Genomic DNA, 21,520 nt, shown 5'->3' on the forward strand with positions numbered 1-21,520 from the left:
TGCCTTGAAGTGTTTTTCAGCTCCTTACATACCAAATCGCATGCAAAACACTCCTTTACGCAGAAGCAGAATAACATTACCAAAAACAAGTGTTTTTGAGTATTTTTTTATCATGTTACCTATAAAAACGTTTAAATACATGCAAAGATCCCTATATTTGGGAAAGGAAAGAACATTACGAGAAATGTGTATTATGAATGTTTTGAAGTTCTTTAAGTACCAAAACGTTAAAACCTACAAATAACACTCTTTATAGAGAAAAAAAAATAATAGCATTTTTATTTTTTGTTATTGATGTTCATAGGTACCAACATGCCAAAATTCTGCCAAAATTCAGGGAAATTATGTGGAAAAAAGAACATTATCGAAAAAGTTAATTTTACCTTTTTTTCGGGGATATGTACCAAACCATAAAGTGTATGCAAAGCCATCTATTTGGGAAAATTTAACAACTTTACAAGAAACCTATCTTTTTTGAGTGTTTTTCCGCATGTTAGGCACCAAAACGATAAATAATATGAAAGTCACTCTATATGGAAATCCAAAACAAAAATACTGAAAACGTGTCTTTTAAAAGATTTACCTACAAAAATGCTAAAACGGATGCAAACAAACCAATATGAAAAAAATAGTATAACATTACCAGAAAAGTATATTTTGTGTGTTTTTGAGCTTGTTACATAAAAAAAAAGAACTTGCCTTTTAGTGTTTTTGACACGCATTTAGTAAGGTTTTTCTGTTTCTCAATTAAGAGTTTCATGAGTTTCAGCATTTTGGTATCTAGGAAAATTCTCCATATACACGAGTTTTTGCGTTTTTTGCCTTGTGGTTTTTTTTGAACTAAAAAACATTCATTATACACTTTTCTTGCAATATCCCTTTCTTTCCCAATATAGAGTGCTTTGTATCAATTTTTGCGTTATTTTTCAGGTAACAAGCTCAAAAACACTCAAAATATACATTTCTGGTAATGTTTTTCTGCTTCTTGATATTGGTTGGTTTGCATCACTTTTAGTGTTTTTCTACGTAAAACACTGAGAAGACACGTTTTCAGTAATTTTCTTTTGGATTCCCACATAGAGTGAGTTCCTTATTATTTATCGTTTTGATGCCTAACATGCTGAAAAACTCTCAAAAGACAGATTTCTGGTAAATTCTTCAATTTCCTCATATGCGAGGCCTTGCATGTCTTTTGAGTGTTTTTGAACGTGTTGCGCAATAAAGCACTAAAAGGAAGGGCAATCACATTACATGGGAATAAAACCAAATTTTACCAAGAACTTGCCATTAAGTGTTTTTTGAGCTCCTTACATACCAAAACGCTAAAACGCATGCAAAATACATTTGATTGAGAAACAGAATAATATTACCAAATACATGTATTTTGAGTGTTTTTGATCAGTTTATCTTTAAAAACGCTTAAATACATGCAAAGAACCTTATGTTTGGGAAACGAAAGGACATTACGAGAAACGTGTATTATGAGTCTTTTTTTAAGTTCCTTCAGTACCTATAAGCTAAAACCCAGAAATAACACTCTTTATTTAGAAAAAAAATAAATAAACAAAAAAAAAATAAAAAATAGGATTTTTTTTGTTGTTATTTATCTTTATAGGTACCAAGATGCCAAAATTCTGCCAATATTCAGGGAATTTATTTGGAAAAAAGAACATTAACAAAAAAGTTAATTATAGCTTTTTTTTCGGATTGTTATGTACCAAACCCTAAAGTGCCTGCAAAGCCACCTATATGGAAAAGTTAAACGACTTTACCAGAAACCTGTCTTTTCAGTGTTTTTCAGCATGTTAGGCACCAAAACGATAAATAATATGGAAGTCAGTTAATATGTGAATCCAAAAGAAAATTACTGAAAACGTGTCTTTTCAGTGTTTTACGTAGAAAACACTAAAGCGGATGCAAACCAACCTATATGAAGAAATAGAATAACATTACCAAAAAGATATATTTTGAGTGTTTTTGAGCTTGTTACCTACAAAAAATGTAAAAATGGATGTAAAGCATTCTATATTAGGACACAAAAGGACTTTACGAGAAACGTAAATAATGAGTGTTTTATAGTTTTAAAACAACCACAAGGCAATAAACGCAAAAGCTCGTGTATATAGAGAAATTTCTTACAAACCGAAATGATGAAATGCATGAATAACACTTTTAATAAAAAAACTACCTTACCAAATTGTGTATTTTGAGTGTTTTTCACATTCTTAGTTACGAAAATGACAAATTACATGCGAAACTACCTTCATGTGGGAAAAAAAAAATGACATTACCAAAAAAAGTGTCTTTTTAGTGTTTTTGAGCGTAATATGCAACAAAGCCCTAAAAAGCAGAACAATCACATTACATGGGAATAAAACCAACTTTTACGAAGAACTTGCCTTTAAGTGTTTTTAACTCCTTACATACCAAATCTCTAAAACGTATGCAAAACACCCTTTATGGAGAAACAGAATAACATTACCAAAAACACGTATTTTGAGTGTTTTGATCATGTAACCTATAAAAACGCTCAAATACATGTAAAGAACCCTATGTTTGTATAACAAAAGGACTTTTCGAAAATCGTGTATTATGAATGTTTTTAAGTTACTTAAGTACCAAAAAGCTAAAACCCATAAATAACACTCTTTATAGAAAGAATTTTTTTTTTTGTTATTCATCTTCATAGGTACCGAGATGCCAAAATTGTGGCAAAATTCATGAAAATTTTGTAAAAAAAAAAACATTATAAAAAAAATAATTTTAGCTTTTTTCCGGAGTTATGTACAAACCTTGAAGTGTATGCAAATCCATCTATATGGGGAAATTACATGACTTTACCAGAAACCTGTCTGAGTTTTTTTCAGCAATATCAACAGTATTACTGAAAACGTGTCTTTTCCGTGATTTACGTAGAAAAACGCTAAAACGGATGTAAACCAACCAATATGAAGAAATAGAATATTACCAAAAAGATATATTTTGATGTGTTTTTGAGCTTGTTACCTAACAAAAAAAGAAAAAAATGGATGGAAAGCACTTTGTATTGGCAAAGAAAAGAACATTACGAGAAATGTGTATGAGTGTTTTATAGTTTGACAAGAATCACAAGGTAAAAAACTCAAAAACTCGTGTAAAATAAAGAAGTTTCTTACATACCAAAAAAGCTGAAACTCATGAATAACACTTTTAATTTTGAAACAGAAATACCTTACCAAATGTGTGTATTAGAAAAGTTTCTTACATACCAAAATGCTGGAATTCATGAATAATATTTTTAATTAAGAAATAGAACAACCTTACTAAATGCCTGTGTGTTGAGTTTTTTGGGATAAAATTTAACGACTTTACAAGAAACCTGTCTTTTGAGTGTTTTTCTGCATATTAGGCACCAAAACGATAAATAATATGAAAGTCACTCTATATGGAAATCCAAAACGAAATTACTGAAAATGTGTCTTTTAAACGATTTACGTAGAAAAACGCTAAAACGGATGCAAACCAACTAATATGAAGAAATAGAATAACATTACCCAAAAAGTATATTTCTGTGTGTTTTTTTAGCTTTTTACATAAAAAAAAAACGCGAAAATGGATGCAAAACACTCTATATAAGAAAAAAGAGGACATAACAAGAACCGTGTATAATGAGTGTTTTCTAGTTTCACCAGAATCACAAGGCAAAAAACGCAATTTTCTTTTATCATATAATAGCCCTGAATTTTCCCAGAATTTTGGAATCTCGGTACCTATGAAGATGAATAACAAAAACAAAAAAAAAAAAATCCTATTTTTTTATTTTCTTACTTTTTTTTTCTAAATAAAGAGTGTTATTTGTTTGTTTTAACTTTTTGGTATTTAAGGAACTTAAAAACACTATAATACACATTTCTTGTAATGTCCTTTCGTTTCGCAAACATAAGGTTCTTTGTATGTATTTAAGCGTTTTTATAGATAACATGATCAAAACCCTCAAAATATATGTTTTTGGTAATTTTATTCTGTTTCTCCATAAAAGGTGTTTTGCATGCGTTTTAGCGTTTTGGTATGTAATGAGCTCAAAAACACTTAAAGGCAAGTTCTTGGTAGAAGTTGTTTTTATTACCATGTAATGTTATTACCCTGCTTTTTAGTGCTTTATTGCCTAACACGCTCAAAAACACTCAAAAGACACTTTTCTTGTAATATCATTTTTTTTTCCTACATAAAGCTAGTTTTGCATGGAATTTGGGGGTTTTGGTAGTAAGAATGTGTAAAAAACTCAATACACAGGCATTTAGTAAGGTTGTTCTTTTTCTTAATTAAAAATATTATTCATGAATTCCAGCATTTTGGTATGTAAGAAACTTTTCTAATACACACATTTGGTAAGGTATTTCTGTTTCAAAATTAAAAGTGTTATTCATGAGTTTCAGCTTTTTTGTATGTAAGAAACTTCTTTATTTTACACGAGTTTTTGAGTTTTTTACCTTGTGATTCTTGTCAAACTATAAAACACTCATACACATTTCTCGTAATGTCCTTTTCTTTGAAAATATAAAGTGCTTTCCATCCATTTTTTTCTTTTTTTGTTAGGTAACAAGCTCAAAAACACATCAAAATATATCTTTTTGGTAATGTTATTCTATTTCTTCATATTGGTTGGTTTACATCCGTTTAAGTGTTTTTCTACGTAAATCACTGAAAAGACACGTTTTCAGTAATATTGTTGATATTGCTGAAAAACCCTCAAAGACAGGTTTCTGGTAAAGTCGTGTAATTTCCCCATATAGGTGGATTTGCATACACTTCAGGGTTTGTACATAACTCCGGAAAAAAGCTAAAATTAATTTTTTTATAATGTTTTTTTTTTACAAAATTTTCATGAATTTTGCCAGAATTTTGGCATCTCGGTACCTAAGAAGAAGAATAGCAAAAAAAAAAAATATATATTTCTCTCTATAATGAGTGTTATTTATGGGTTTTAGCTTTTTGGTACTTAAGTAACTTAAAAACACTCATAATACACGATTTTCGTAATGTCCTTTTGTTATACAAACATAGAGTTCTTTACATGTATTTAAGCGTTTTTATAGGTTACATGATCAAAAACACTCAAAATACGTGTTTTTGGTAATGTTATTCTGTTTCTCCATAAAGGGTGTTTTGCATACGTTTTAGGGATTTGGTATGTAAGGAGTTATAAAACACTTAAAGGCAAGTTCTTCGTAAAAGTTGGTTTTATTCCCATGTAATGTGATTGTTCTGCTTTTTAGGGCTTTGTTGCATATTACGCTCAAAAACACTAAAAAGACACTTTTTTTTGTAATGTCATTTCTTTTTCCCACATAAAGGTAGTTTCGCATGTAATTTGTCATTTTCGTAACTAAGAATGTGAAAAACACTTAAAATACACAATTTGGTAAGGTGGTTCTGTTTTTTGATTAAAAGTGTTATTCATGCATTTCATCATTTCGGTTTGTAAGAAATTTCTCTAAAAACACGAGTTTTTGCGTTTATTGCCTTGTGGTTGTTTGAAAACTATAAAACACTTATTATTTACGTTTCTCGTAAAGTCCTTTTGTGTCCTAATATAGAATGTTTTACATCCATTTTTACATTTTTTGTAGGTAACAAGCTCAAAAACACTCAAAATATATCTTTTTGGTAATGTTATTCTATTTCTTCATATAGGTTGGTTTGCATCCGCTTTAGTGTTTTCTACGTAAAACACTGAAAAGACACGTTTTCAGTAATTTTCTTTAGGATTCACATATTGACTGACTTCCATATTATTTATTGTTTTGGTGCCTAACATGCTGAAAAACACTGAAAAGACAGGTTTCTGGTAAAGTCGTTTAACTTTTCCATATAGGTGGCTTTGCAAGCACTTTAGGGTTTGGTACATAACAATCCGAAAAAAAAGCTATAATTAACTTTTTTGTTAATGTTCCTTTTTCCAAATAAATTCCCTGAATATTGGCAGAATTTTGGCATCTCGGTACCTATAAAGATAAATAACAACCAAAAAAAAATCCAATTTTCTATTTTTTTGGTTTATTATTTATTTTTTCTAAATAAAGAGTGTTATTTCTGGGTTTTAGCTTTTAGGTACTGAAGGAACTTAAAAAAGACTCATAATACACGTTTCTCGTAATGTCTTTTCGTTTCCCAAACATAAGGTTCTTTGCATGTATTTAAGCGTTTTTATAGATAAACTGATCAAAAACACTCAAAATACATGTATTTGGTAATATTATTTTGTTTCTCCATCAAATGTATTTTGCATGCATTTTAGCGTTTTGGTATGTAAGGAGCTCAAAAACACTTAATGGCAAGTTCTTGGTAAAATTTGGTTTTATTCCCATGTAATGTGATTGCCCTTCCTTTTAGTGCTTTATTGCGCAACACGTTCAAAAACACTCAAAAGACATGCAAGGCCTCGCATATGAGGAAATTAAAGACCTTACCAGAAATCTGTCTTTTGAGAGTTTTTCAGCATGTTAGGCATCAAAACGATAAATAATAAGGAACTCACTCTATGTGGGAATCCAAAAGAAAATTACTGAAAACGTGTCTTCTCAGTGTTTTACGTAGAAAAACACTAAAAGTGATGCAAACCAACCAATATCAAGAAGCAGAAAAACATTACCAGAAATGTATATTTTGAGTGTTTTTGAGCTTGTTACCTAAAAATAAACGCAAAAATTGATACAAAGCACTCTATATTGGGAAAGAAAGGGACATTGCAAGAAAAGTGTATAATGAATGTTTTTTAGTTCAAAAAAACCACAATGCAAAAAACGCAAAAACTCGTGTATATGGAGAATTTTCCTAGATACCAAAATGCTGAAACTCATGAAACTCTTAATTGAGAAACAGAAAAACCTTACTAAATGTGTGTCAAAAACAGTAAAAGGCAAGTTCTTTTTTTTATGTAACAAGCTCAAAAACACACAAAATATACTTTTCTGGTAATGTTATTCTATTTTTTTCATATTGGTTGGTTTGCATCCGTTTTAGCATTTTTGTACGTAAATCTTTTAAAAGACACGTTTTCAGTATTTTTGTTTTGGATTTCCATATAGAGTGACTTTCATATTATTTATCATTTTGGTGCCTAACATACGGAAAAACACTAAAAAAAGATAGGTTTCTTGTAAAGTCGTTAAATTTTCCCAAATAGGTGGCTTTGCATACACTTTATGGTTTGGTACATAACTCCGAAAAAAAGGTAAAATTAACTTTTTCGATAAGGTTCTTTTTTCCACATAATTTCCCTGAATTTTGGCAGAATTTTGGCATCTTGGTACCTATGAACATCAATAACAAAAAAAAAAATGTTATTACTTTATTTATTTTTTTTCTCTATAAAGAGTGTTATTTGTAGGTTTTAACGTTTTGGTACTTAAAGAACTTCAAAACATTCATAATACACATTTCTCGTAATGTCCTTTCCTTTCCCAATTATAAAGATCTTTGCATGTATTTAAGCGGTTTTATAGGTAACATGATAAAAAACACTCAAAAACACTTGTTTTTGGTAATGTTATTGTGCTTCTGCATAAAGGAGTGTTTTGCATGCGTTTTAGCGATTTAGTATGTAAGGAGCTGAAAAATTCTTCAAGGCAAGTTCTTGGTAAAAGTTGGTTTTATTCCAATGTAATATGATTGCCTTGCTTTTTAGTGCTTTATTGCCTAACACGCTTAAAAAAAAAAACACTCAAAAGACACTTCTGTTAATGTCATTTTTTTCCCACATAAAGCTACTTTCGCATGCTCTTTGGGGTTTTGCTAACTAAGAATGTGAAAAAAAAACACTCATAATACACGCATTTGGTAATGTTGTTCTGTTTCCCAATTAAGATTGTTATTCATGAGTTTCAGCATTTTGGTATCTAAGAAACTTCTTTATATACACGAATTTTTGCGTTTTTTGCCTTGTGGTTCTTGTGAACCACAAGTTCTTTTGCCCGAAAATAATAAGACACTCATCATACACGTTTCTCGTGATGTCGTTTTTTCTCTCAGTAAGGAGTGCTTTCCATCCATTTTTGGCGTTTTTTGTAGGTAACAAGCTCAAAAACACTTTAAAATATACCTTTTTGGTAATGTTATTCTATTTCTTCATATTGGTTGGTTTGCATCCGTTTTAGCGTTTTTCTACGTAAAACACCGAAAAGACACGTTTTCAGTAATTTTGTTTTCGATTCCCAAAGAATATTGCCACAATTTTGGCATCTTAGTACCTATGAAGATGAATAACAAAAAAAAATATTTTATGTTATTTTTTTTTTCTCTATAAAGAGTGTTATTTGTGGGTTTTAGCTTTTTTGGTACTTAAGGAACATAAAAACACTCATAATACACGTTTCTCTTAATGTCCTTTCGTTTCCCAAACATAAGGTTCTTTGCATGTATTTAAGCGTTTTTATAAATAACATGATCAAAAACACTCAAAATACATGTTTTTGGTAATGTTACTCTGTTTCTCCATAAAGGGTGTGTTGCATGCGTTTTAGCGTTTTGGTATGTAAGGAGTCAAAAAAAACACTTAAAGGCAAGTTCTTCATAAAAGTTGGTTTTATTCCCATGTAATGTGATTGTTCTGCTTTTTAGTGCTTTGTTGCATATCACGGTCAAAAACACTCAGAAGACACTTTTCTGGTAATATCATTTTTTTTCCCACATAAAGCTAGTTTCGCATGTAATTTGAGATTTTCGTAACTAAGAATATGAAAAACAATAAAAAAAACACACATTTGGTAAGGTAGTTCTGTTTCTCAAATAAAAGTGTTATTCTTGCATTTCAGCATTTTGGTATGTAAGAAACTTCTCTATATACACGAGTTTTTTCGTTATTTGCCTTGTGGTTCATGTGAAACTATAAAACACTCATTATACACGTTTCTCGTAATGTTCTTTTGTCTCCCAATATAGAGTGCTTTCCATCCATTTTCGCATTTTTTGTAGGTAACAAGCTGAAAAACACTCAAAATATATCTTTTTGGTAATGTTATTCTATTTCTTCATATTGTTTGGTTTGCATCCGTTTTAGCGTTTTTCTTCGTAAATCACTGAAGAGACACGTTTTCAGTAACATTGTTGAAATTGCTGAAAAAACACTCATAAGACAGGTTTCTGGTAAAGTTGAGTAATTTCTCCATATAGGTGGGTTTGCATGCACTTCAGGGTTTGGTACATAACTCCGGAAAAATGCTAAAATTATTTTTTTATAATGATTTTTTTTTTTACAAAATTTCCCTAAATTTTTCCAGAATTTTGGTATCTCGGTACCTATGAAGATGAATAACAAATTTTTTTTTCTCTCTATAAAGTGCTATTTGTGAGTTTTAGCTTTTTGGTACTTAAGGAACTTAAAAACACTCATAATACATGATTTTCGTAATGTCCTTTTCTTATACAAACATAGGGTTCTTTACATGTATTTAAGCGTTTTTATAGGTAACATGATCAAAAACACTTAAAATACATATTTTTGGTAAAGTTATTCTGTTTCTCCATAAAGCGAGTTTTACATGCGTTTTATCGTTTTGGTATGTAAGGAGTTAAAATACACTTAAAGGCAAGTTCTTCGTAAAAGTTGGTTTTATTCCCAAGTGATGTGATTGTTCTGCTTTTTAGTGCTTTGTTGCATATCACGCTCAAAAACACTGAAAAGACATTTTTCTGGTAATGTCATTTTTTTTTCCCCAAATAAAGGTAGTTTCGCATGTAATTTGCCAATTTCGTAAGTAAGAATGTAAAAAACATTCAAAATACACAATTTAAAAAACACTCAAAATATACATTTTTAGTAATGTTATTCTATTTCTTCATTTTGGTTGGTTTCCATCCGTTTTAGCATTTTCTACGTAAAACACCGAAAAGACACGTTTTCAGTAATTTTGTTTTGGATTCCCATATAGATTGACTTTGTTGGGTTTTATCGTGTTGGTTCCTAACATGCTGAAAAACATTTATAAATCAGTTTTCTGGCAAAGACGTTTAATTTCCCCATATAGGTGGCTTTGCATGCACTTAAGGGGTTTGGTACATAACAGTCTGAAAAAAAAGCTAAATTTAACTTTTTTGAAAATGTTCTTATTTCATATAATTTCCTGAACTTTGCCCGAATTTTGGCACCTCGTTACCTGCGAAGATGAATAAGAATGAAAAAAAAAAATCGTATTTTTTGTATTTATTTATTTATTTTTTTTCACTAAAGAGTGTAATTTGTGGCTACTAGCTTTTTCGTACTTAATGAACTTAAAAACACTCATAATACACGTTTCTCGTAATGTACTTTCATTTCCCAAAAATAGGGTTCTTTGCATGTATTTAAGCGTTTTTTCAAAAACACTCAAAATACATGTTTTTGGTAATGTTATTTTCTTTCACCATAAAGTGTATTTTGCATGCATTTTAGTGTTTTGGTATATAAGGAGCTCAAATACACTTAAAGGCAAGTTCTTCTTAAAAATTGGTTTTATTCCAATGTAATGTGATTGCCATGCTTTTTAGTGATTTATTGCATAACACGCTCAAAAACACTCAGAAGACATTTTTCTGGTAAAGTTATTTATTTTCCCACATAAAGCTAATTTCGCATGCAATTTGGGGTTTTGGTAACCAAGAAAATCACTCAAAATACACGCATTTTGTAAGATTGTTCTGTTTCTCAATTAAAAGTGTTTTTCCAGATTTTCAGCATTTTGGAACGTAAGAAACTTCTCTATATACACGAGTTTTTGTGTTTTTTGCCTTGTAGTTCTTGTGAAACTATAAAACACTCATTATACACGTTTCTCGTAATGTCCTTTTGTTTCCCAATATAGAGTGCTTTCCATCCATTTTCGCGTTTTTTGTAGGTAAGAATTTCAAAAACACTCAAAATATACCTTTTTGGTAATATTATTTTATTTCGTCTTATTGGTTGGTTTGCATTCGTTTTAGCGTTTTTCTACATAAAACACCGAAAAGAAACGTTTTTAGTAATTTTGTTTTGGATTCCCATATAGATTGACTTCCATGTTATTTATCGTGTTGGTTCCTAATATGCTGAAAAATACCGTTTTCTGGCAAAGACGTTTAATTTCCCCATATAGGTGGCTTTGCATGCACTTTAGGGGTTTGGTACATAACAGTCCGAAAAAAAAAGCTAAATATAACTTTTTTGATAATGCTCTTTTTTCACATAATTTCCTGAATTTTGCCCAAATTTTGGCATCTCGGTACCTGTGAAGATGAATAAGAAAGAAAAAAAATATTGTATTTTTTTCATTTAATTATTGTTTCTCAATAAAGAGTTTTATTTGTGGCTTTTACCTTTTAATTAAGGAACTTAAAAACACTCATAATACACGTTTCTCGTAATCTCCTTTTATTTCCCGAAAATAGTGTTCTTTGCATGTATTTAAGCGTTTTTATTGGTAAAATGATCAAAAACACTCAAAATACATGTTTTTCGTAATGTTATTCTGTTTCACCATAAAGAGTGTTTTGCATGCATTTTAGTGTTTTGGTATATAAGTAGCTCAAAAACACTTAAAGGCAAGTTCTTGGTAAAAAATGGTTTTATTCCAATGTAATGTGATTGTCCTGCTTTTGAGTGCTTTATTGCCTATCACGCTCAAAAACACTAAAAAGACTCTTTTCTGGTAAAGACTTTTATTTTCCCACAAATCTATTTTTGCATGCAATTTGGATTTTGGTAACTAAGAATGTGAAAAGCACTCAAAAAACACGCATTTATTAAGGTTGTTCTGTTTCTCAATTAGGAGTGTTATACATGAGTTTTAGCATTTTTGTATCTAGGAAACCTCTCCATATACACGAAATTTTGCGTTTTTTGCCTTGTGGTTCTTTTGAACTATAAAACACTCATTATACACTTTTCTTGCAATGGCCTTTTGTTTCCATATATAGAGTGCTTTGCATGAATTTTCGCGTTTTTTGTAGGTAACAAGCTCAAAAACACTCAAAATATACCTTTTTAGTAAAGTTTTTTAATTTCTTGATATTGGTTGCTTTGCATCCATTTTAGCGTTTTTTTACGTAAAACACTGAAAAGACACGTTTTCAGTAACTGTTTTGGATTCCCATATAGAGTGAGTTCCTTTTTTTTTTATCGTTTTGGTGCCTAACATGCTAAAAAAAAACACTCAAAACACAGATTTCTGGTAAGGTCGTTTAATTTCCTCATATAGAAGGCTTTTGCATGCACTTTAGGGTTTGGTACATAACAGTCCGAAAAAAAAGCTGAAATTAACTTTTTTGATAATATTCTTTTATCATATGATTGCCCTGAATTTTCCCAGAATTTTGGCATCTCGGTACCTATGAATATGAATAACAAAAAAAAAAAAAAAAAAAAAAAATCCTATTTTTTTATTTTTTTTTTTTTATTTTCTAAATAATGAGTGTTATTTGTGGGTTTTAGCTTTTTGGTACTTAAGGAAATTAAAAATACACTCATAATACAAGTTTCTCGTAATGTCCTTTTGTTTCCCAAACATAATGTTCTTTGCATGTATTTAAACGTTTTTATAGATATCATGATCAAAAACACTCAAAATATGTGTTTTTGGTAATGTTATTCTGTTTCTCCATAAAATTTGTTTTGCATGCGTTTTAGGGGTTTGGTATATAAGGAGCTCAAAAACACTTAAACGCAAGTTTTTGGTATAAATTGGTATTATTCCAATGTAATATGATTGCCCTGCTTTTTAGTGCTTTATTGCATATCACGCTCAAAAAACATTAAAAAGACACTTTTTTGGTAATGTCATTTTTTTCTCCCAAATGAAGGTATTTTCGCATGTAATTTGGCATTTTCGTAACTAAGAATGTGAAAAACACACAAAATACACAATTTGGTAAGGTAGTTCTGTTTATCGATTAAAAGTGTTATTCATGCGTTTCATCATTTTGGTATGTAAGAAATTTCTCTATATACACGAGTTTTTGCGTTTATTTCCTTGTGGTTCTTTTAAAACTATAAAACACTCATTATACACGTTTCTCGTAATGTCCTTTTGTTTCCTAATATAAAGTGCTTTACATCCATTTTTGCATTTTTTTTTTTGTAGGTAACAAGCTCAAAAACACTCAAAATGTATCTTTTTGGTAATGTTATTCTATTTCTTCATATGGGTTGGTTTGCATCCGCTTTAGCGTTTTTCTACGTAAAACACTGAAAAGACACGTTTTCAGTAATTTTCTTTTGGATTCACATATTGACTGACTTCCATATTATTTATCGTTTTGGTACCTAACATGCTGAAAAACACTGAAAAGACAGGTTTATGGTAAACTCGTTTAACTTCTCTATATAGGTGGCTTTGGATGCACTTTAGGGTTTGGTACATAACAATCCGAAAAAAAAGGTGTAATTAACTTTTTTGGTAATGTTCTTTTTTCCACATAAATTCCCTGAATTTTGGCAGAATTTTGGCATCTCGGTACCTATAAGGATAAATAAATTTTTCATTATTATTATTTTTTTGTTTATTATTTTTTTTCTAAATAAAGAGTGTTATTTGTGGGTTTTAGCTTTTAGGTACTGAAGGAACTTAAAAAAAACAATCATAATACACGTTTCTCGTAATGTCCTTTCGTTTCCCAAACATAAGGTTCTTTGCATGTATTTAAGCGTTTTTACAGATAACATGATCAAAAACACTCAAAATACATGTATTTGTTAATAGATTCTGTTTCTCCATAAAATGTATTTTGCATGCGTGTTAGCGTTTTGGTATGTAAGGAGCTGAAAAACACTTAAAGGCAAGTTCTTGGTAAAATTTAGTTTTATTCCCATGTAATGTGATTGCCCTGTGTTTTAGTGCTTTATTGCGTAACACGCTGAAAAACGCTTAAAAGACATGGAAAGCCTCCCATATGAGGAAATTAAAGACCTTACCAGAAATCTGTTTTTTGAGTGTTTTTCAGCATGGTAAGCACCAAAACGATAAATAATAAGGAACTTACGCTATGTGGGAATCCAAAAGAAAATTACTGAAAACGTGTCTTCTCAGTGTTTTATGTAGAAAAACGCTAAAACTGATGCAAACCAACCAATATCAAGAAGCAGAAAAACATTACCAAAAATGTATATTTTGAGTGTTTTTGAGCTTGTTACCTACAAAAAAAAACGCAAAAATTGATTCAAAGCACTCTATATTGGGAAACAAAGGGACATTGCAAGAAAAGTGTATAATGAATGTTTTATAGTTGAAAAAAAAACACAAGGCAAAAAACGCATAAACTCGTGTATATGGAGAAGTTTCCTAGATATCAAAATGCTGAAACTCATGAATAACACTCTTAATTGAGAAACAGAAGAACCTTACTGAATGCGTGTCAAAAACACTAAAAAGCAAGTTCTTCGTAATAGTTGGTTTTATTTCCATGTAATATGATTGCCCTGCTTTTTAGTGCTTTATTGCCTAAGACGCTCAAAAACACTCAAAGACACTTTTCTGGTAATGTCATTTTTTTCCCACATAAATCTAGTTTCGCATGGAATTTGGGGTTTTGATAACTAAGAATGTAAAAAAAAAAACTCAAAATACACGCATTTAGGTACTAAGACTCAAAAACACATGATTAGAAGTTTATATGGAAAAATAACTCTTCCGAAAACTTTTACTTAATCTTTTTTTTACATTGTTAAGTACCAAAAGACAAAATGCATTGGAAGCCCCCTTTATCGGGAAACGAAACGACATTATCATCAACGTGTCTTCTGAATGTTTTTCAACGTGTTAGACACCAAAACGCTGAAAAGCATGGAAAGCGCTCCATGAAGGAATACAAAATAACATTACTAAAAACCTGTTTTAAAGGTTCTTATGTACAGAAACGCTAAAACTCAAGCAAAACACCCTTTATAGAGAAGCGAAATAAATATTTCGTTGATAAATTACATTCAGGACAGTTAGGGAATATCCTTACAGAAGAATAAGATCGCAGAAGAATGATCCTAAATGGATGACTGAGGTTAAAACATTACATAGGGCGAAAGAGAAGTATATATGAGATTAAAGACAGGGGAGGTGGTTTTAAGGCCATAATATAATGAATTAGAAAAGTCAGGAGTTTAACAAGGAAAGCTTAAAATAGTTATGAATTAAAGGTAGCCAACCAAGCGAAGATGGACCCCAAGGGATTTTATCAGGTATATAAGACGAAAAATAGAGAAACAATAGTTCCTTAAAGACAGCAGAATGGGAACTGCTTAGTTGTTGGGAGGAGATTAGTAAAATTGTAAACGAGTAATTTTTAACTGTCTTTACCCAGGAAAACATGCAGGATTTGCCAAATAGTGACAAGATATTTAGAGTAGAAGAAAATGAGAAGCTGACAGATATTACCATAACTAAAGAGATAGTGGAACAGGAGATAGATAAGCTGAAAAGTTCAAGTCACCAGGACCAGATGAAATATATTCCACAGTATTTAAGAATTGGAAAAAGGTTATAAGTAATCTGGATAAGGTCATGGCCAAACGGCAGGCGACAGAGTGTTGTAATAAACGGCTCTAAATCCGAGTGGAGTCAAGTAATTAGTGGGGTGACAAAGGGATTATTAGTATTAGGGCCGATGTTGTTTGTAATATATGTCAATGACTTGGATAGTGGAATTAGTAGTGTTGTTAGTAAATTTGCGGATGACACCAGAGTATGTAGATTAATTAGGTCAAATCGCCTTGCTGGCAGATTTGGATAGGATGAACGAATGGACAGACAGATGGCAAATGCATTTTAATATCAACAAATGCAAAGCACTTAGCGTAAGTAGAAGAAACCCACACAGTAGTTACACAATGAACAACCAAGTTCTGGTAGGTTCAGGGTTAGAAAAAGATTTGAGATTTAAAGTTAGTTCTGAACTTCGTCTAAGAAAGCAATGCAAAGAGGCCAGAAACAAAGCAAATAGTGTATCATGATTCATTTTCAGGAGTGCTAAAATAAAACTCCCGAAGTAATATTAAAGTTACATTTAGTGCTGGTCAGACTTCATCTAGACTACGGTGTCCTATTCTGGTCACCACATCACAGGAAGGATAAAGGTCTATTAGAATCACTTCAAAGGAGAATGACTAAAAGGATACAGGGGATGAGGAGTATTCCTTACGAAGCGAGATTCAAGCTGTTAAGTTTACATTCTTTAGAGAGACGTAGGTTAAGAGTGGACCTGAGAAAAGTCTTTAAGTGGTATATGGGTTATAACAAGGGGAACATAAGGAAAATTCTTAGAATCTGTAACCATGATAGAACAAGAAAAATAGAACATCAAGTTTTCAGGCTTGAGCCTGAAATCTTGATGTTCAAAAAGGAAACAGGAAGAAATTGGTTTTCAAATACGAGTACAGTAGTAGATGATTGGAACGGACTTAGTAATCAAGCTGTTAGTGCTGAGGCATTTGGCACTGTAAGAGAAAATTACACATTTATAGATGGGGATGATAGGTAGGCATATTTCATACAAGTACTGCCACGTATAGGCCTGATGCCTTCTTGCATATTTACTTATTTCTTATGTTCTTATGTTCTTATTACCAAATGCGTGTATTTGCAGTATTTTCAGCTCTTCCGTGAAAAATAAAATGCCAAAATGCATGCAAAGCACCCTAAATGAGGAAAAAAAAAGGGACATTACGAGAAACGTGCATTATAAGTGTTTTTGAGATTCTTAGATACCAAAACGCTGAAACTCATGAATAACACTCTTAATTGAGAAACAGAACAACCTTACCTAATGCGTTTATTTTGAGTGTTTTTCACATTTTTGGTTACCAAAACCCCAAATTGCATACAAAACTAGCTTTATGTGGAAAGAAAAAAAAAGACATTTCTAGAAAAGTGTCTTTTGAGTGTTTTTGAACGTGTTAGGCAAAAAGCACTAAAAAGCAGGGCAATCACATTACATGGGAATAAAACATACTTTTTCCAAGAACTTGCCTTTAAGTGTTTTTCAGCTCCTAACATGCCAAAACGCTAAAACGCATGCAAAACACCCTTTATTCTCATAAAGGGTGTTTTGCATGCGTTTTAACAGAATAACATTACCAAAAACATGTATTTTGAGTGTTTTTTATCATGTTACCTATAAAAACTCTTAAATACATGCAAAGAACCCTATGTTTGGGAAACGAAAAACGTGTATTATGAATATTATTAAATTCCTTAAGCACCAAAAAGCTAAAACCCACAAATAACACTCTTTATAGAGAAACAAAAAAAAAAAAGTAATTTTTTTTATTCTTTTTTCTAGGTACCGAGATGCCAAAATTCTGGCAAAATTCAGGGAAATTATGTGGAAAAAAGAACATTATCAAAAAAGTTGATTTTAGCTTTTTTTTGGACAGTTATGTATCAAAACCTAAATTCCATGCAAAGCCACCTCTATAAGGAAATTAAACGACTTTACCGGAAACCTGTTTTTTGAGTTTTTTTTTTTTCAGCATGTTAGGCACCAAAACAATAAATAATATTGAAGTCACTCTATATGGGAATCCAAAACAAAATCACTTAACACTTGTCTTTTCAGTGTTTTACGTAGAAACACGCTAAAACGGATGCAAACAAACCAATATGAAGAAATAGAATAACATTGCCAAATACGAGTATGTATATTTTGAGTGTTTTTGAGCCTGCTACATACAAAAAACGCAAAAATGGATGCAAACCACTCTATATTGGGAAACAAAAGGACATTACGAGAAACCTGTATAATGAGTGTTTTATAGTTTCACAACAACCACAAGGCAAAAGTTTCTTAGATACCAAAATGCTGAAACTCATGAATAACACTCTTGATTAAGATACAGAACAACTTTACCAAATGCGTGTATTTTGAGTGTTTTTCACATTCTTAGTTACCAAAACACGAAATTGCATGCGAAACTAGGTTTATGTGGGGAAAAAATTATATTGCCAGAAAATGTCTTTTGAGTGTTTATGAGCGTGTTAGGCAATAAAGTACTTAAAAGAAGGGCGATCACATTACATGTGAATAAAACAAACTTTTACCGAGAACTTGCCGTTAAATATTTTTGAGCTCCTTACATACCAAAACGCTAAAACGAATGCAAAAAATCCTTTATGGAGAAACACAATAACATTACAAAAAACATGTATTTTCAGTGTTTTTGATTATGTTACCAATAAAAACGCTTAAATACATGCAAAGAATCCTATGTTCGGGAAACGAAAGGACATTACGAGAAACGTGTATTATAAGTGTTTTTAAGTTACTTAAATACCAAAAAGCTAAAAACCACAAATAACACTCTTTATGAAGAAAAAAATAAAAAATAAAAATAAATAAACGAAATAAAAGAAAATAATATTTTTTTTTTGTTATTCATCTTCAGAGGTACCGATATGCCAAAATTCTGTTAAAATTCAGGGAAATTATGTGGATAAAAGAGTATTATCGAAAAAGTTAATTTTAGCTTTTTTTTCCGGATTGTTATGTACCAAACCCTAAAGTGCATGCAAAGCCATCTATATGGGGAAATTAAACGACTTTACAAACTGTCTTTTGAGTGTTTTTCAGCATGTTAGGCACTAAAACGATAAATAATATGGAAGTCACTCTATATGGGAATCCAAAACAAAATTACTGAAAACGTATCTTTTCAGTGTTTTACGTAAAAAACGCTAAAACGGATGCAAACAGACCAATATGAAGAAATAGAATAACATTACCAAAAAGGTATATTTTAAGTATTTTTGTGCTTGTGACCAACAAAAAAAAAAACGTGAAAATGGATCCAAAGCACTCTATATTGGGAAATAAAAAGACATTACGAGAAACGTGTATAATGAGTATTTTATAGTTTCACAAGAACCACGAAGCAAAAAACGCAAAAACTAGTGTATATGGAGAAGTTTCTTAGATACCAAAATGCTGAAACTCCTAAATAACACTCTTAATTAAGAAACAGAATAACATTACTAAATGTGTGTATTTTGAGTGTTTTTCACATTCTTAGTTACTAGAACCCCAAATTGCATGCAAAACTAGCTTTATGTGGGAAAAAAAATGACATTACCAGAAAAGTATCTTTTGAGGGTTTTTGAGAGAGTTAGGCAATAAAGCACTAAAAAGGAGAGGAATCACATTACATGGGAATAAAACCAACTTTTAAGTGGTTTTTAACTCCTTATATACCAAAACGCTAAAACACATGCAAAACACCCTTTATGGAGAAACAGATTAACATTTCCAAAAACATTTATTTTGAGTGTTTTTGATCATGTTACCTCTAAAAACGCTTAAATACATGCATAGATCCCTATGTCTGGGAAACGAAAGGACATTATGAGAAACATGTATTATATGTGTTTTTAAGTTCCATAAGTACCAAAAAGCTAAAACCTCTTTATAGAGAAAAAATAAAGAAATAATTAAAAAATAGGATTTTTTCTTTTATTCTTCTTCATAGGTACTGAGATGCCAAAATTCTGGCAAAATTCAGGAAAATGATCTGTAAAAAGAACATTATCGATCAAAGTTAATTTTAGCTTTTTTTTTCGGACTGTTATATACCAAACCATGAAGTGAATGGAAAGCCAACTATATGGGGAAATTAAACGACTTTATGAGAAACCTGTGTTTCTAGTGTTTTTCAGCATGTTAGTCACCAAAACAATAAATAATATTGAAGTCATTCTATGTTGGAATCCATAACAAAATTACTTTAAACGTGTCTTTTTTCGTGTTTTACGTAGAAAAACGCTAAAACGGATGCAAACCAATTAATATGAAGAAATAGAATAAGATTACCAAAAAGGCATAATTTTAGTGTTTTTTTTAGCTTTTTACTTACAGAAAAACACGAAAATGGATGCAAAGCTCTCTCTATTGGCTAACAAAAGGACATTATGAGAAACGTGTAAAATGAGTGTTTTATAGATTCTCAAGAATCACAAGGCAAAAAACGCAAAAACTCATATATATGGAGAAGTTTCTTAGATACCAAAATGCTGAAACTCCTGAATAACACTCTAAATTGAGAAACAGAACAACCTTACCAAATGCGTGTATTTTGAGTGTTTTTCACATTCTTAGTTACCAAAACCCCAAATTTTATGTGAAAGTAGCTTTATGTGGGAAAAAAAGTGACATTACCAGAAAAGTGTCTTTTAAGTGTTTTTTTTTTTTTTTTTTTTGCATGATAGGCAATAAAGCACTAAAAAGCAGGGCAATCATATTACATGGGAATAAAACTAACTTTTACTAACAATTTGCCTTTAAGTGTTTTTGAGCTCCTTATGTATCAAAACGCTAAAACGAATGCAAAACACCCTTTATGGAGAAAGAAAATAACATTACCAAAAACATGTATTTTGAGTGTTTTTGATCATGTTACCTATAAAAACTCTTAAATACATGCAAAGAACCTTATGTTTGGGAAATTAAAAGGCATTTCGAGAAACATGTATTACATGTGTTTTTAAGTTCTTTAAGTACCATTTAGCTAAAACCCATAAATAACACTGTTTATGGAAAAAAAATAAATAAGTGAATAAAAAGATGGGAATTTATTTATTTTTTTGTTATTCATCTTCATAGGTACCAAGATGCCAAAATTCTGGCAAAATTCAGGAAAATTCTGTGAAAAAAGAAAATTATGAAAAAAATTTAATTTTAGCTTTTTTTCGGACTGTGATGTACCAAACCCTAAATTGCATGCAAAGCCACCTATATGAGGAAATTAAACCACTTTACGAGAAACCTGTCTTTTGAGTATTTTTCAGCATGTTAGGCAGCAAAACGATATATAATATGGAAGTCACTCAATATGAGAATCCATCACAAAATTACTGAAAAAGTGTCTTTTCAGTGTTTTACGTAGAAAAACGCTAAAACGGATGCAAACCAACGAATATGAAATATTCGAAATAGAATAACATTACCAAAAAAGGTATATTTTCAGTATTTTTGAGCTTCTTATCTACAAAAAACGCGAAAATGGATAGAAAGCACTCTATATTGAGATACAAAAGGACATTACGAGAAAATTGTATAATGAGTGTTTTATAGTTTCACAAGAACCACAAGGCAAAAAACGCAAAAACTCGTGTATATGGATAAGTTTCTTAGATACCAAAATGCTGAAACTGAGGAATAGTACTCTTAATTCAGATTACAGAACAACCTTACGATATGCGTGTATTTTGACTGTTTTTCACATTCTTAGTTACCAAAACCCCAAATTGCATGCAAAACTAGCTTTATGTGGTAAAAAAAAATGACATTTCCAGAAAAGTGTCTTTTGAGTGTTTTTGACCGTGTTAGGCAATAAAACACTAAAAACGAGGTCAATCACATTACATGGGAATAAAACCATCTTTTACCAAGAACTTGCCTTTAAGTGTTTTTGAGCTCCTTATATACCAAAACGCTAAAACGCATGCAAAACACTCTTTATGGAGAAACAGATTAACATTACCAAAAACATGTATTTTGAGAGTTTTTGATCATGTTACCTCTAATAATACTTTAATACCTGCAAAAAAACTTATGT

This window comes from Scylla paramamosain, chromosome 28 (genome assembly GCF_035594125.1).
Source record: "Scylla paramamosain isolate STU-SP2022 chromosome 28, ASM3559412v1, whole genome shotgun sequence".
Taxonomy (NCBI): domain Eukaryota; kingdom Metazoa; phylum Arthropoda; class Malacostraca; order Decapoda; family Portunidae; genus Scylla; species Scylla paramamosain.